This window comes from Tachyglossus aculeatus, chromosome 4, assembly GCF_015852505.1.
Source record: "Tachyglossus aculeatus isolate mTacAcu1 chromosome 4, mTacAcu1.pri, whole genome shotgun sequence".
In the NCBI taxonomy this organism is placed as follows: domain Eukaryota; kingdom Metazoa; phylum Chordata; class Mammalia; order Monotremata; family Tachyglossidae; genus Tachyglossus; species Tachyglossus aculeatus.
Window position 1 is genome coordinate 114,978,318 of NC_052069.1, and position 12,929 is coordinate 114,991,246.

General features: G+C 52.2%; 1 long non-coding RNA gene across 1 annotated transcript; it reads left to right on the forward strand.

The window, feature by feature from the left end:
- Positions 1 to 243: 243 nt before the first annotated feature.
- LOC119927397 lies at positions 244 to 707 on the forward strand. Its single transcript, XR_005450408.1, has 3 exons — positions 244 to 340; positions 423 to 526; positions 609 to 707. It is a non-coding gene; the product is annotated as an uncharacterized LOC119927397 (long non-coding RNA).
- Positions 708 to 12,929: the final 12,222 nt, after the last annotated feature.

Here is a 12,929-nt window from a genome sequence, read left to right on the forward strand (position 1 = left end):
ATTATTACAAAAATGGTTCTAATGTAACCTTCTCGACTTGTCTCCTATTGCAGAGCAAATGACATCCTAGTGTGATTAAAATATTTGAAGGAAATTTCTTTAGAAGACTCTCGGCCTCTACGTCTACTCCAGCGTTTAGAACAGTGCCTGGCATTCGGTAAGCACTTAGATACCATCATTATTATTATTACAAAAATGGTTCTAATATAACCATCTCGACTTGTCTCCTATTGCAGAGCGAATGACATCCTAGTGTGATTAAAATATTTGAAGAAAATTTCTTTAGAAAACTCTCGGCCTCTACGTCTACCCCAGCGTTTAGAACAGTGCCTGGCATTCGGTAAGCACTTAGATACCATCATTATTATTATTATTACAAAAATGGTTCTAATGTAACCTTCTCGACTTGTCTCCTATTGCAGAGCAGATGACATCCTAGTGTGATTAAAACATTTGAAGAAAATTTCTTTAGAAAACTCTCGGCCTCTACGTCTACCCCAGCGTTTAGAACAGTGCCTGGCATTCGGTAAGCACTTAGATACCATCATTATTATTATTATTACAAAAATGGTTCTAATGTAACCTTCTCGACTTGTCTCCTATTGCAGAGCGAATGACATCCTAGTGTGATTAAAATATTTGAAGAAAATTTCTTTAGAAAACTCTCAGCCTCTACGTCTACTCCAGCATTTAGAACAGTGCCTGGCATTCGATAAACACTTAGATACCATCATTATTATTATTATTACAAAAATGGTTCTAATATAACCTTCTCGACTTGTCTCCTATTGCAGAGCGAATGACATCCTAGTGTGATTAAAATATTTGAAGAAAATTTCTTTAGAAAACTCTCGGCCTTTACGTCTACCCCAGCGTTTAGAACAGTGCCTGGCATTCGGTAAGCACTTAGATACCATCATTATTATTATTATTACAAAAATGGTTCTAATGTAACCTTCTCGACTTGTCTCCTATTGCAGAGCAGATGACATCCTAGTGTGATTAAAACATTTGAAGAAAATTTCTTTAGAAAACTCTCGGCCTCTACGTCTACTCCAGCGTTTAGAACAGTGCCTGACATTTGGTAAGCGCTTAGATACCATCATTATTATTATTATAAAAATGGTTCTAATATAACCTTCTCGATTGTCTCCTATTGCAGAGCGAATGACATCCTAGTGTGATTAAAATATTTGAAGGAAATTTCTTTAGAAAACTCTCGGCCTCTACGTCTACTCCAGCGTTTAGAACAGTGCCTGGCATTCGGTAAGCACTTAGATACCATCATTATTATTATTATTACAAAAATGGTTCTACTATAACCTTCTCGACTTGTCTCCTATTGCAGAGCAGATGACATCCTAGTGTGATTAAAACATTTGAAGAAAATTTCTTTAGAAAACTCTCGGCCTCTACGGGATATCGAAGGGCCCGAACGGATACATGGATCTTTCCAGAGTCTACCGGGAAAGGAATGTGAATTCCTGCCCAAAATGTATTTGGAATCACTAGCTGGAAGCTGTCGACCCACAAACCTCGGCTCAGATGAGTTTGCTCCTTATCGGTTCCCAAAGAAAATTGAGAAATCTGAATTCAGTACGTTTATTACGACGCTCGAGATTTCAGCTCGTTACTTCATGAGTGACCTGGTCAATCGGTGCTATTTATTGAGCCCTTAAAAAAGGGATCAGCGTGGCCTAGTGGACAGAACCCGTGCCTGGGAGTCCGAAAGTCCTGGGTTCTAATCCCGACCCTGCCACTTGTCTGCTGTGTGGCCTCGGGCAAGTCACTTCTCTGTGCCTCGGCTACCTCATCTGTAAAATGGGGATAAAGACTGCGGACACCATGTGAGACAGTGACTGTGTCCAAGCCCATTTGCTTGTAATCGCCCCCAGCGCTTAGTACACATGGCTCAGTGGAAAGAGCCCGGGCTTTGGAGTCGGAGGTCATGGGTTCAAATTCCGGCTCCGCCGATTGTCAGCTGTGTGACTTTGGGCAGGTCACTTCACTTCTCTGGGCCTCAGTTACCTCATCTGTACAATGGGGATTAAGACTGTGAGCCCCCCGTGGGACAACCTGATCACCTTGTAACCTCCCCAGCGCTTAGAACAGTGCTTTGCATATAGTAAGCGCTTAATCAATGCCATCATTATTATTATTACAGTGCCTGGCCCCAAATTAGCACTTAACAGGTACCCTGGTTATTATTATTAAGCACTTAGTACAGTGCTTTGCCCACAGTACGCGCTCAATAAATGCGATTGAATGAATAAGCACTTGGGAGAGTACAATGCAATGGAACTAGCCGACATGTCCCCTTCCCATTATTTATTTATTTATTTTATTTGTACATATTCATTCTATTTATTTTATTTTGTTAATATGTTTTGTTTTGTTCTCTGCCTCCCCCTTCTAGACTGTGAGCCCACTGTTGGGTAGGGACCGCCTCTATATGTTGCCAACTTGGACTCCCCAAGCGCTTAGTACAGTGCTCTGCACACAGTAAGCGCTCAATAAATACGATTCTTCTACGAGTCTTCTCGTAATACGAGGCTTCTAGACTGTGAGCCCACTGTTGCGTAGGGACTGTCTCTATATGTTGCCAACTTTTACTTCCCAAGCGCTTAGTACAGTGCTCTGCACACAGTAAGCGCTCAATAAATACGATTGATTGAGCACAATTCAGAAATTCCCAGACATCCTTGACCTTACACATACTACTAAATTTAAGTCAAGACCTAGTGATTTTGGTGAAGAAGACAATTCATGCTTCGGTAGAACTGACACCCTTAACAGAAATAGAAAACTCGGGCGCTGAGTTTGGTTATATTTAATTCATGACTTACTCATCTGAAAAGATTTCTGACTCATGTGGCCGGCCTCTCTCAGTTTCACGTGATGGGGATTTTTTTTTCTTTTTTACGTCAGGTTGTTGTTTCACTTTACTAGTATTTCTCAACTGTGCCAGTCAGTCACTCTCGTTGAGGTGGCATTTCCAGAAAGTCAGAAAGGATTAGATCATTGCGTTTGTGACTGAAACAGTATTTGTCTTGGTAGTAATGTGAGTGAAGCGTTTAGATGTTCAACAGTGCGAGGGTGAGTCAGAAAACCTGCATTTATTTACCTTTTTCAAGCTTTTGCTTTGGGAACGTTATCCAACCCCACGCTCGGCTTTGTTTCCGTGGTTTCAAAGGTGGCTGGGTTTCCTGAGTACTGTATGTCCGCCGGCTTTAAACTCTTCCAAGAGGAACGACACCGTGGAATGATTGTTAAAGGAAAATAATTTGGAAAAAAAAAAACATTTAAAAAGTAGATGCCCCCTTGTTTTTTTTTTTCTTTTAATGGTTTGTTTCCTTTTATTGCGCATTTTCAATATTTGAGAGAAGACTTACCTCGGTCTGCACATCCCAAGTGTAGTGTAGAATTACATTTACATTTACATGTTACATTTCCTGGTAGCCACCCGACAAAGGAAGTGGGCTTGGAGACTTATCTATAAATTCTTTCGATCCCCCGCTTTCTGTGAAGGCTGATAGAGGAAGGGCTATCATCTTGTGAGAATCAGCAGGGCCTACTGGATGAAGCACGGGCCCAGGAGTCAGAAGGACCTGGGTTCTAATCCTCCTTCTGCCACTTGTCTGCTGGGTGACCTTGGGTAACTCACTTCAGTGGCTCAGTGGAAAGAGCCCGGGCTTTGGGGTCAGAGATCATGGGTTCAAATCCCGGCCCTGCCAACTGTCAGCTGTGTGACTTCGGGCAAGTCACTTCACTTCTCTGGGCCTCAGTTACCTCATCTGTGAAATGGGGATTAAAACTGTGAGCCCCCTGTGGGACAACTTGATCACCTTGTAACCTCCCCCAGCGCTTAGAACAGTGCTTTGCACATAGTAAGCGCTTAACAAGTGCCATCATCATCATCATCATCATCACTTCTCTGTGCCTCAGTTACCTTATCTGTAAAGTGGGGATTGAGACCGTGAGCCCCACGTGGGACAGGGACTGTGTCCAACTAGATTTGCTTCTATCCACCCCAGCGCTTAGGACAGTGCCTGGCACATAGTAAGTGCTAAAAAATATTATTATTATAAACCGTGTGGCCTAGTGGAAAGAGCGTGGGCCGGGACTCAGAGGACCGGGGTTCTAATTCCAGCTCCACCACTTGTCTCCACCTTGGGTGAGTCACTTAACTTCTCTGTACTTAATGTCCTTACTAATTTCTCTGTACCTCAGTTACCTCATCTGTAAAGTGGGGATTAAATGTGAGTCCCTTGTGGGACGGGGACCGTGCCTAACCTGACTATCTTGTATCTACCCCAGCGTTTAGTACCATGGCCTAGTGGACAGCACTTAACAAATACCATAAAATAAAGAAAAACAGAATTGTGCCTCATCTAGTGATGATGAGGTAAAGTTCCCTCTAGTCTGTAAACACTGTAATAGGTGCCCAATATCATCCAGGGCAGAGTTGTTACTCTTGAAGGCAGAGTGTAATTACTAATTAACAAAGAGAACTTATTTACCCGTTTATTTTGCAGCTCTCCTTAGGCAGATTAGGCACGCTTTGTATACCTACCCCACCCTGAACAATAATAATAATAATAATAATAATAATAATAATAATAATAATAATAATAATAATGGCATTTGTTAAGCACTTACTATGTGCAAAGGACTGTTCTAAGCATTGGGGAGGATACAAGGTCATCAGGTTGTCAATCAATCAATCAATCAATCGTATTTATTGAGCGCTTACTGTGTGCAGAGCACTGTAGTAAGTGCTTGGGAAGTACAAGTTGGCAACATATAGAGACGATCCCTACCCAACAGTGGGCTCACAGTCTAAAAGTCTAAAAGGTTGTCCCACATGGGGCTCACAGTCTTCATCCCCATTTGACAGATGAGGGAACTGAGGCCCAGAGAATAATAATAATAATAATAATAATAATAATAATAGCATTTATTAAGCACTTACTATGTGCAAAGCACTGTTCAAAGTGCTGGGATAGATACAAGGTAGTCAAGTTGTCCCACGTGGGGCTCACAGACTTAATCCCCATTTTACAGATGAGGTAACAGAGGCCCAGAGAAGTGAAGCGACTTACCCAAAGTCACACAGCTGACAGTTGGCGGAGCCAGGATTTGAACCCACGACCTCTGACTCCAAAGCCCGGGCTCTTTCCACTGAGCCACGCTGAATACTGTTATCAGCCTCCTTGCTGACCTCCCTGCCACCTGTCTTTCCCCACTCCAGCCCATATTTCACTCTGCTGCCCCGATCATTTTTCTACAAAATCATTCAGTCCACGTTTTCCCCACTCCTCAAGACCCTCCAGTGATTGCCCATCTACCTGTGAATCAGACAGAAATTCTTATTAAACGTCGGCTTTAGAGCACTCCATTAGCTTGCCCCCTCCTAACTCACCTCGCTATCCTCCTACCACAACCCAGCCCACTGACTTTGCTCCTCTAGTGCCAACCTACTCCATGTTCCTCCATCCCGTCTATCTCCCCGTTCATTCAATCATACTTATTGAGCGCTTACTGTGTGCAGAGCACTGTACTAAGCACTTGGGAAGTCCAAGCCGGCAACATCTAGAGACGGTCCCTACCCAACAGCGGGCTCACAGTCTAGAAGGGGGAGACGGACGACAAAACAAAACATGTGGACGGGTGTCAAGTCACCAGAATAAATGGAAGCTAGATGCACATCACTGACAAAATAAATAGAATAGTAAATATGTACAAGTAAAATAGAGTAATAAACCTGTACAAACATATATAGAGGTGCTGTGGGGAGGGGAAGGAGGTAAGGCGGGGGGTATGGGGAGGAGGAGAGGAAAAAGGGGGCTCAGTCTGGGACCAATCTCTCACTCCACGTCCTGCCTCTGGCCTGGAAATTCCCTCCTCAAATCAGCCGGACAATGACTCTCCCCCGTTTCAAAGCATTATCGAAAGCACGTCTCCTCCAAGAGGCCTTCCCTGACTAAGCCCTTCTCTGTGCCTCAGGTCATTCATTCATTCATTCAATCGTATTTATTGAGCGCTTCCTGTGTGCAGAGCACTGTATTAAGCGCTTGGGAAGTCCAAGCTGGCAACACATAGAGACGGTCCCGACCCAACAGCGGGCTCACGGTCTAGAAGGGGGAGACAGCGAATGAAACAAAACATATTAACAAAATAATAAATATTTATTTATAAATATAAGTATTTATATTTATAGTATAAATAAATAATAAATAAGAATAAATATGTACAAATAAAATAAATACATAAATAGAGTAATAAATGTGTAGAAACATATATACAGGTGCTGTGGGAAGGGGAAGGAGGTAAGGCAGGGGGATGGGGAGGGAGACTTTTAGACTGTGAGCCCACTGTTGGGTAGGGACTGTCTCTATATGTTGCCAATTTGTACTTCCCAAGTGCTTAGTACAGTGCTCTGCATATAGTAAGCGCTCAATAAATACGATTGATGATGAGAGGAGGGGGAGAGGGGGCCTCATCTGGGGCATCTCAGTCGCCTCTTCTGTAAAAAAAAAAAAAATAGGGATAAAGACTGTGAGCCCTATGTGGGACAGGGACTATGTCCAGCCTGATTTGCTTATTCATTCAATCATATTTATTGAGGTGTGAGGCTCAAACACCATAATAATGGCATTTATTAAGTACTTACTATGTGCAAAGCACTGTTCTAAGCGCTGGGAAGGTTACAAGGTGATCAGGTTGTCCCACGGGGGGCTCACAGTCTTCGTCCCCATTTTCCAGATGAGGGAACTGAGGCCCAGAGAAGCGGAGTGACTCGCCCAGAGTCACCCAGCTGACAATCGGCGGAGCCGGGATTTGAACCCATGACCTCTGACTCCAAAGCCACTGAGCCACGCTGAGAAGAAAAGACTAGTGCAGCTGCTTACCTCCCCCACAGCGTAGTCACCACCTCATCAATCGTATTTATCAATCGTATTTATTGAGCGCTTACTATGTGCAGAGCACTGTACTAAGCGCTTGGGAAGTACAAATTGGCAACATATAGAGACGGCCCCTACCCAACAGTGGGCTCACAGTCTAAAAACCACTACGGCCAGAAGTACAGTAACTCGACACTGTTAGCGCTGCTCAAACTTTATCAGTGGGGTCATGCCGGCATCAGCGGGTAAGTGTCTATTACAGTTAGGTGAGGAAGAACCAAAGAAAAGCTTATTGAACACCCCCTTGCCTACCCCAGAGAAGCAGGGTGGCTCAGTGGAAAGAGCCCGGGCTTTGGAGTCAGAGGTCATGGGTTCAAATCCTGGCTCCGCCGATTGTCCGCTGGGTGACTCTGAGCAAGTCACTTCACTTCTCTGGGCCTCAGTTCCCTCATCTGGAAAATGGGGATGAAGCCTGTGAGCCCCCCGTGGGACAACCTGATCGCTTTGTATCCTCCCCAGCGCTTAGAACAGTGCTTGGCACATAGTAAGTGCTTAAAAAATACCATCATTATTATTATTATTATCAAAGAGCCCGGGGTTGGGAGTCAGAGGTCGTGGGTTCTAATCCCGGCTCTCCCACTTGTCCGCTGTGTGACTTTGGGCAAGTCACTTCACTTCCCCCTTCTAGACTGTGAGCCCGCTGTTGGGTAGGGACTGTCTCTATATGTTGCCAGCTTGTCCTTCCCGAGCGCTTAGTACAGTGCTCTGCACACAGTAAGCGCTCAATAAATACGATTGATTGATTCTCTGGGCCTCAGTTCCCTCATCTGTAAAATGGGGATCAAGATTGTGAGCCCCCCATGGGACAACCTGATCCCCTTGTATCCCCGCCAGCGCTTGGAAAAGTGCTTGGCACATAGTAAGTGCTTCACAAATACGATCATTATTAGTAGTAGTATTAATAAAGTCAGTGCAGGGCGGCTGGTCTCCTCAGGGGCGTGCGGCCGTGTCCTGCCCCTCATAGGGGCGCGTGCCCGAGACGTGTCCCCTCAGGGGCGCGAGGCCGAGTCCTGCCCCTCACAGGGGCACGTGCCCAAGACGTGTTCCCTCAGGGGCGCGCGGCCGAGTGCTGCCCCTCACAGGGGCGCGCGCCCGAGACGTGTCCCCTCAGGGGCGCGAGGCCGAGTCCTGCCCCTCACAGGGGCGCGCGCCCGAGACGTGTCCCCTCACAGGGGCGCGCGCCCGAGACGTGTCCCCTCACAGGGGTGCGCGTCCGAGACGTGTCCCCTCAGGGGCGCGAGGCCGAGTCCTGCCCCTCACAGGGGCGCGCGCCCGAGACGTGTCCTCTCAGGGGCACGCGGCCAAGTCCTGCCCCTCACAGGGGCACGCGCCCGAGACGTGTCCCCTTACAGGGGCGCGCAGCCTAGTTCTGCCCCTCACAGGGGCACGCGCCCGAGACGTGTCCCCTCAGGGGTGCGCGGCCGAGTCCTGCCCCTCACAGCGGCGCGTGTCCGAGACGTGTCCCCTCAGGGGCGCGCGGCCGTGTCCTGCCCCTCACAGGGGCGCGTGCCCAAGACGTGTCCCCTCCAGGGGCGCGAGGCCGAGTCCTGCCCCTCACAGGGGCGCACGCCCTAGACGTGCTCCCTCAGGGGCGCACATCCGTGTCCTATCCCCTCAGGGGCGCGCGCCCGAGTCTCGTCCCCACAGGGGCGCATGTCCGAGTCCTGCCTCCTCAGGGGCGCACGTCTGAGACATGTTCCCTCAGGGGCGCGCGCCCGAGCCCTGCCCCTCACAGGCGCGTGTGCCTGAGACGTGCTCCCTCAGGGGCGCGCGGCCGAGTCCTGCTCCCTCAGGGGCGCGCGTCCGAGACGTGTCCCCTCAAGGGCACGCGGCCGAGTCCTGCCCCTCACAGGGGCGCGTGCCCGAGACGTGTTCCCTCAGGGGCGCGCGCCCGAATCCTGCCCCTCACAGGGGCACACGCCCAAGACATGTTCCCTCAGGGGCGCACGGCCGAGTCCTGCCCCTCACAGGGGTGCGCGCCCAAGGCATGTTCCCTCAGGGGAGTGCGCCCGAGACATGTTCCCTCAGGGGCGCGCGTCCCCTCAAGGGCACGCGGCCGAGTCCTGCCCCTCACAGGGGCACGCGCCCGAGACGTGTCCCCTCAGGGGCGCGAGGCCGAGTCCTGCCCCTCACGGGGCGCGCACCCGAGACATGTTCCCTCAGGGGCGCGCGGCCTAGTCCTGTCCCTCACAGGAGTGCGCGCCCAAGTCCGGTCCCCTTAGGGGCACATGCCCGAGTCCCGTCCACACAGAGGCGTGCGCCTGAGACATGTTCCCTCAGGGGCGCGCGGCCGAGTGCTGCCCCTCACAGGGGCGCGTGCCCGAGACGTGTCCCCTCAGGGGCGCGCGGCCGAGTCCTGCCCTTCACAGGGGCGCGCGCCCGAGACACGTTCCCTCAGGGGCGCACATCCGTGTCCTATCCCCTCAGGGGTGCGCGCCCGAGTCTCGTCCCCACGGGGGCACGTGTCCGAGTCCTGCCCCCTCAGGGGCACGCGCCCGAGACGTGTCCCCTCAGGGGCACGAGGCCGAGTCCTGCCCCTCACAGGCGTGCGTGCCCGAGACATGTTCCCTCAGGGGTGCGCGTCTGAGTGCTGCCCCTCACAGGGGCGCGCGCCCGAGACGTGTCCCCTCAGGGGCGCGCGCCCGGGACGTGTCCCCTCACAGGGCACGTGTCTGAGACGTGTCCCCTCAGGGGCGCGCGGCCGAGTCCTTCCCTTCACAGTGGCGCGTGCCCGAGACGTGTCCCCTCAGGGGCGCGCGGCCGAGTCCTGCCCCTCACAGGGGTGCGCACCCGAGACGTGTCCCCTCACAGGGGCGCGCGCCCGAGACTGGGACGTCCCCTCAGGGGCGCGAGGCCGAGTCCTGCCCCTCACAGGGGCGCGCGCCCGAGATGTGTCCCCTCAGGGGCGCGCGCCCGAGACGTGTCCCCTCAGGGGTGTGCGGCCAAGTCCTGCCCCTCACAGTGGCGCGCGCCTGAGACGTGTCCCCTCAGGGGCGCGCGCCCGAGTCCTGCCCCTCACAGGGCCGCGCGCCCGAGACACGTCCCCTCACAGGGGCGTACGTCCGAGACGTGTCCCCTCAGGGGCGCGAGGCCGAGTCCTGCCCCTCAGAGGGGCGCGCGCCCGAGACGTGTCCCCTCAGGGGCGCGCGCCTGAGACGTGTCCCCTTAGGGGCGCGCGGCCGAGTCCTGACCCTCACAGGGACGCGCGCCCGAGACGTGTCCCCTCACAGGGGCGCGCGCCCGAGACTTGTCCCCTCAGGGGTGCGAGGCCGAGTCCTGCCCCTCACAGGGGCGCGCGCCCGAGACGTGTCCCCTCAGGGGCGCGCGCCTGAGACGTGTCCCCTTAGGGGTGCGAGGCCGAGTCCTGCCCCTCACAGGGGCGCACATCCGTGTCCTATCCCCTCAGGGGCGCATGTCCGTGGGGGATGCGCCTGAGTCCTGTCCCCACAGGGGCACAAGCCCGAGTCTCGTCACTCATTCATTCAATCGCATTTATTCATTCATTCATTCATTCATTCAATCGTATTTATTGAGCGCTTACTGTGTGCAGAGCACTGTACTAAGCACTTGGGAAGTACAAGTCGGCAACATCTAGAGACGGTCCCTACCCAACGGCGGGCTCACAGTCTAGAAAGGGGAGACAGAGAACAAAACAAAACATGTCAACAAAATAAAATCACTAGAATAAATATGCGCAAATAAAATAAATGGAGTAATAAAAATTTATTGAGCGCTTACTGTGTACAGAGCACCGGACTAAGCGCTTGGGAAGTCCAAGTTGGCAACATCTAGAGACGGTCCCTACCCAACGGCGGGCTCACGGTCTAGGAGGGGGAGACAGGCGACAAAACAAAACATGTTAACAAAATAAAATAAATAGAATAAATATGTACAAGTAAAATGAATAGATAGAGTAATAAGTACACACATATATACAGGTGCTGTGGGGAGGGGAAGGAGGTAAGGCGGGGGGGCGCGAGTCCTGCTCCCCACAGGGGCGCGCGCCCGACATCAGTCCCCACAGGGGGGCGCAGCTGAGTCCTGCTCCCTCAGGGGCGCGTGTCCGACTCCTGCTCCCTCAGGGGCGCGCGCCCGAGTCCCGTCCCCACAGGGGCGCGCGCCCCAGACATGTTCCCTCAGGGGCGCGCGCCCGAGTCCCGTCATTCATTCATTCAATCATATTTATTGAGCACTTACTGTGTGCAGAGCACTGTACTAAGCGCTTGGGAAGTCCAAGTCGGCAACATCTAGAGACGGCCCCTACCCAACAGCGGGCTCACAGTCTAGAAGGGGGAGACAGAGGACAAAACAAAACATATTAACAAAATAAAATAAATAGAATAAATATGCACAAGTAAAATGAAAAAATAAACAGAGTAATAAATCTGTACAAACATCTATACAGGTGCTGTGGGGAGGGGAAGGAGGTAAGGCCGGGGGGCACGAGTCCTGCTCCCTCAGGGGCGCGCGCCCATCATCAGTCGCCACAGGGGGGCGCGGCTGAGTCCTGCTCCCTCAGGGGCGCGGGCCCGAGTCCCGTCCCCACGGGGGCGCGCGCCCGAGACATGTCCCCACAGGGAGGCGCGGACGAGTCCTGCTCCCTCAGGGGCGCGCGGCCGAGACCTGTCCCCACAAGGGCGCGCGTCCCAGTCCTGCCCCCCCACAGGGGCGCGCGCCCGAGTCCCGTCCCCACAGGGGCGCGCGCCCGAGGCATTCATTCAATCGTATTTATTGAGCGCTGTTCTCTGAGGGGCGCGCGTCCGAGTCCTGCCCCCTCAGGGGCGCGCGCCCGAGACACGTCCCCCACAGGGGCGCGCGCCCCAGGCATGTTCCCTCAGGGGCGCGCACGTCCGTGTCCTATCCCCTCAGGGGCGCGCGCCCGAGTCCCGTCATCCATTCATTCATTCAATGGTATTTATTGAGCGCTTACTGTGTGCAGACCACTGTACTAAGCGCTTGGGAAGTCCAAGTCGGCAACATCTAGAGACGGCCCCTACCCAACAGCGGGCTCACAGTCTAGAAAGGGGAGACAGACGACAAAACAAAACATGTTAACAAAATAAAATCACTAGAATAAACATGCGCAAATAAAATAAATGGAGTAATAAAAATTTATTGAGCGCTTACTGTGTGCAGAGCACTGGACTAAGCGCTTGGGAAGTCCAAGTCGGCAACATCTAGAGGCGGTCCCTACCCAACAGCGGGCTCACAGTCTAGAAGGGGGAGACAGAGGACAAAAGAAAACATGTTAACAAAATAAAATAAATAGAATAAACATGTACAAGTAAAATGATTAGAGTAATAAATCTGTACAAACATCTATACAGGTGCTGTGGGGAGGGGAAGGAGGTAAGGCCGGGGGGCGCGAGTCCTGCTCCCTCAGGGGCGCGCGCCCATCATCAGTCGCCACAGGGGGGCGCGGCTGAGTCCTGCTCCCTCAGGGGCGCGGGCCCGAGTCCCGTCCCCACGGGGGCGCGCGCCCGAGGCATGTCCCCACAGGGAGGCGCGGACGAGTCCTGCTCCCTCAGGGGCGCGCGGCCGAGACCTGTCCCCACAAGGGCGCGCGTCCCAGTCCTGCCCCCCCACAGGGGCGCGCGCCCGAGTCCCGTCCCCACAGGGGCGCGCGCCCGAGGCATTCATTCAATCGTATTTATTGAGCGCTGTTCTCTGAGGGGCGCGCGCCCGAGACATTCATTCATTCACTCATCCAATCGCATTTATTGAGCGCTGTTCTCTGAGGGGCGCGCGCCCGAGACATTGATTCATTCATTCATTCATCCAATCGCATTTATTGAACGCTGTTCTCCGAGGGGCGCGCGCCAGAGTCCTGCTCCCTCAGGGCCGCGCGCCCGACACATTCATTCATTCATTCATTCGTATTTATTGAGCGCTGTTCTCTGAGGGGCGCGCGCCTTTGACATTCATTCATTCAATCATATTTATTGAGTGCTGATCTCTGAGGGC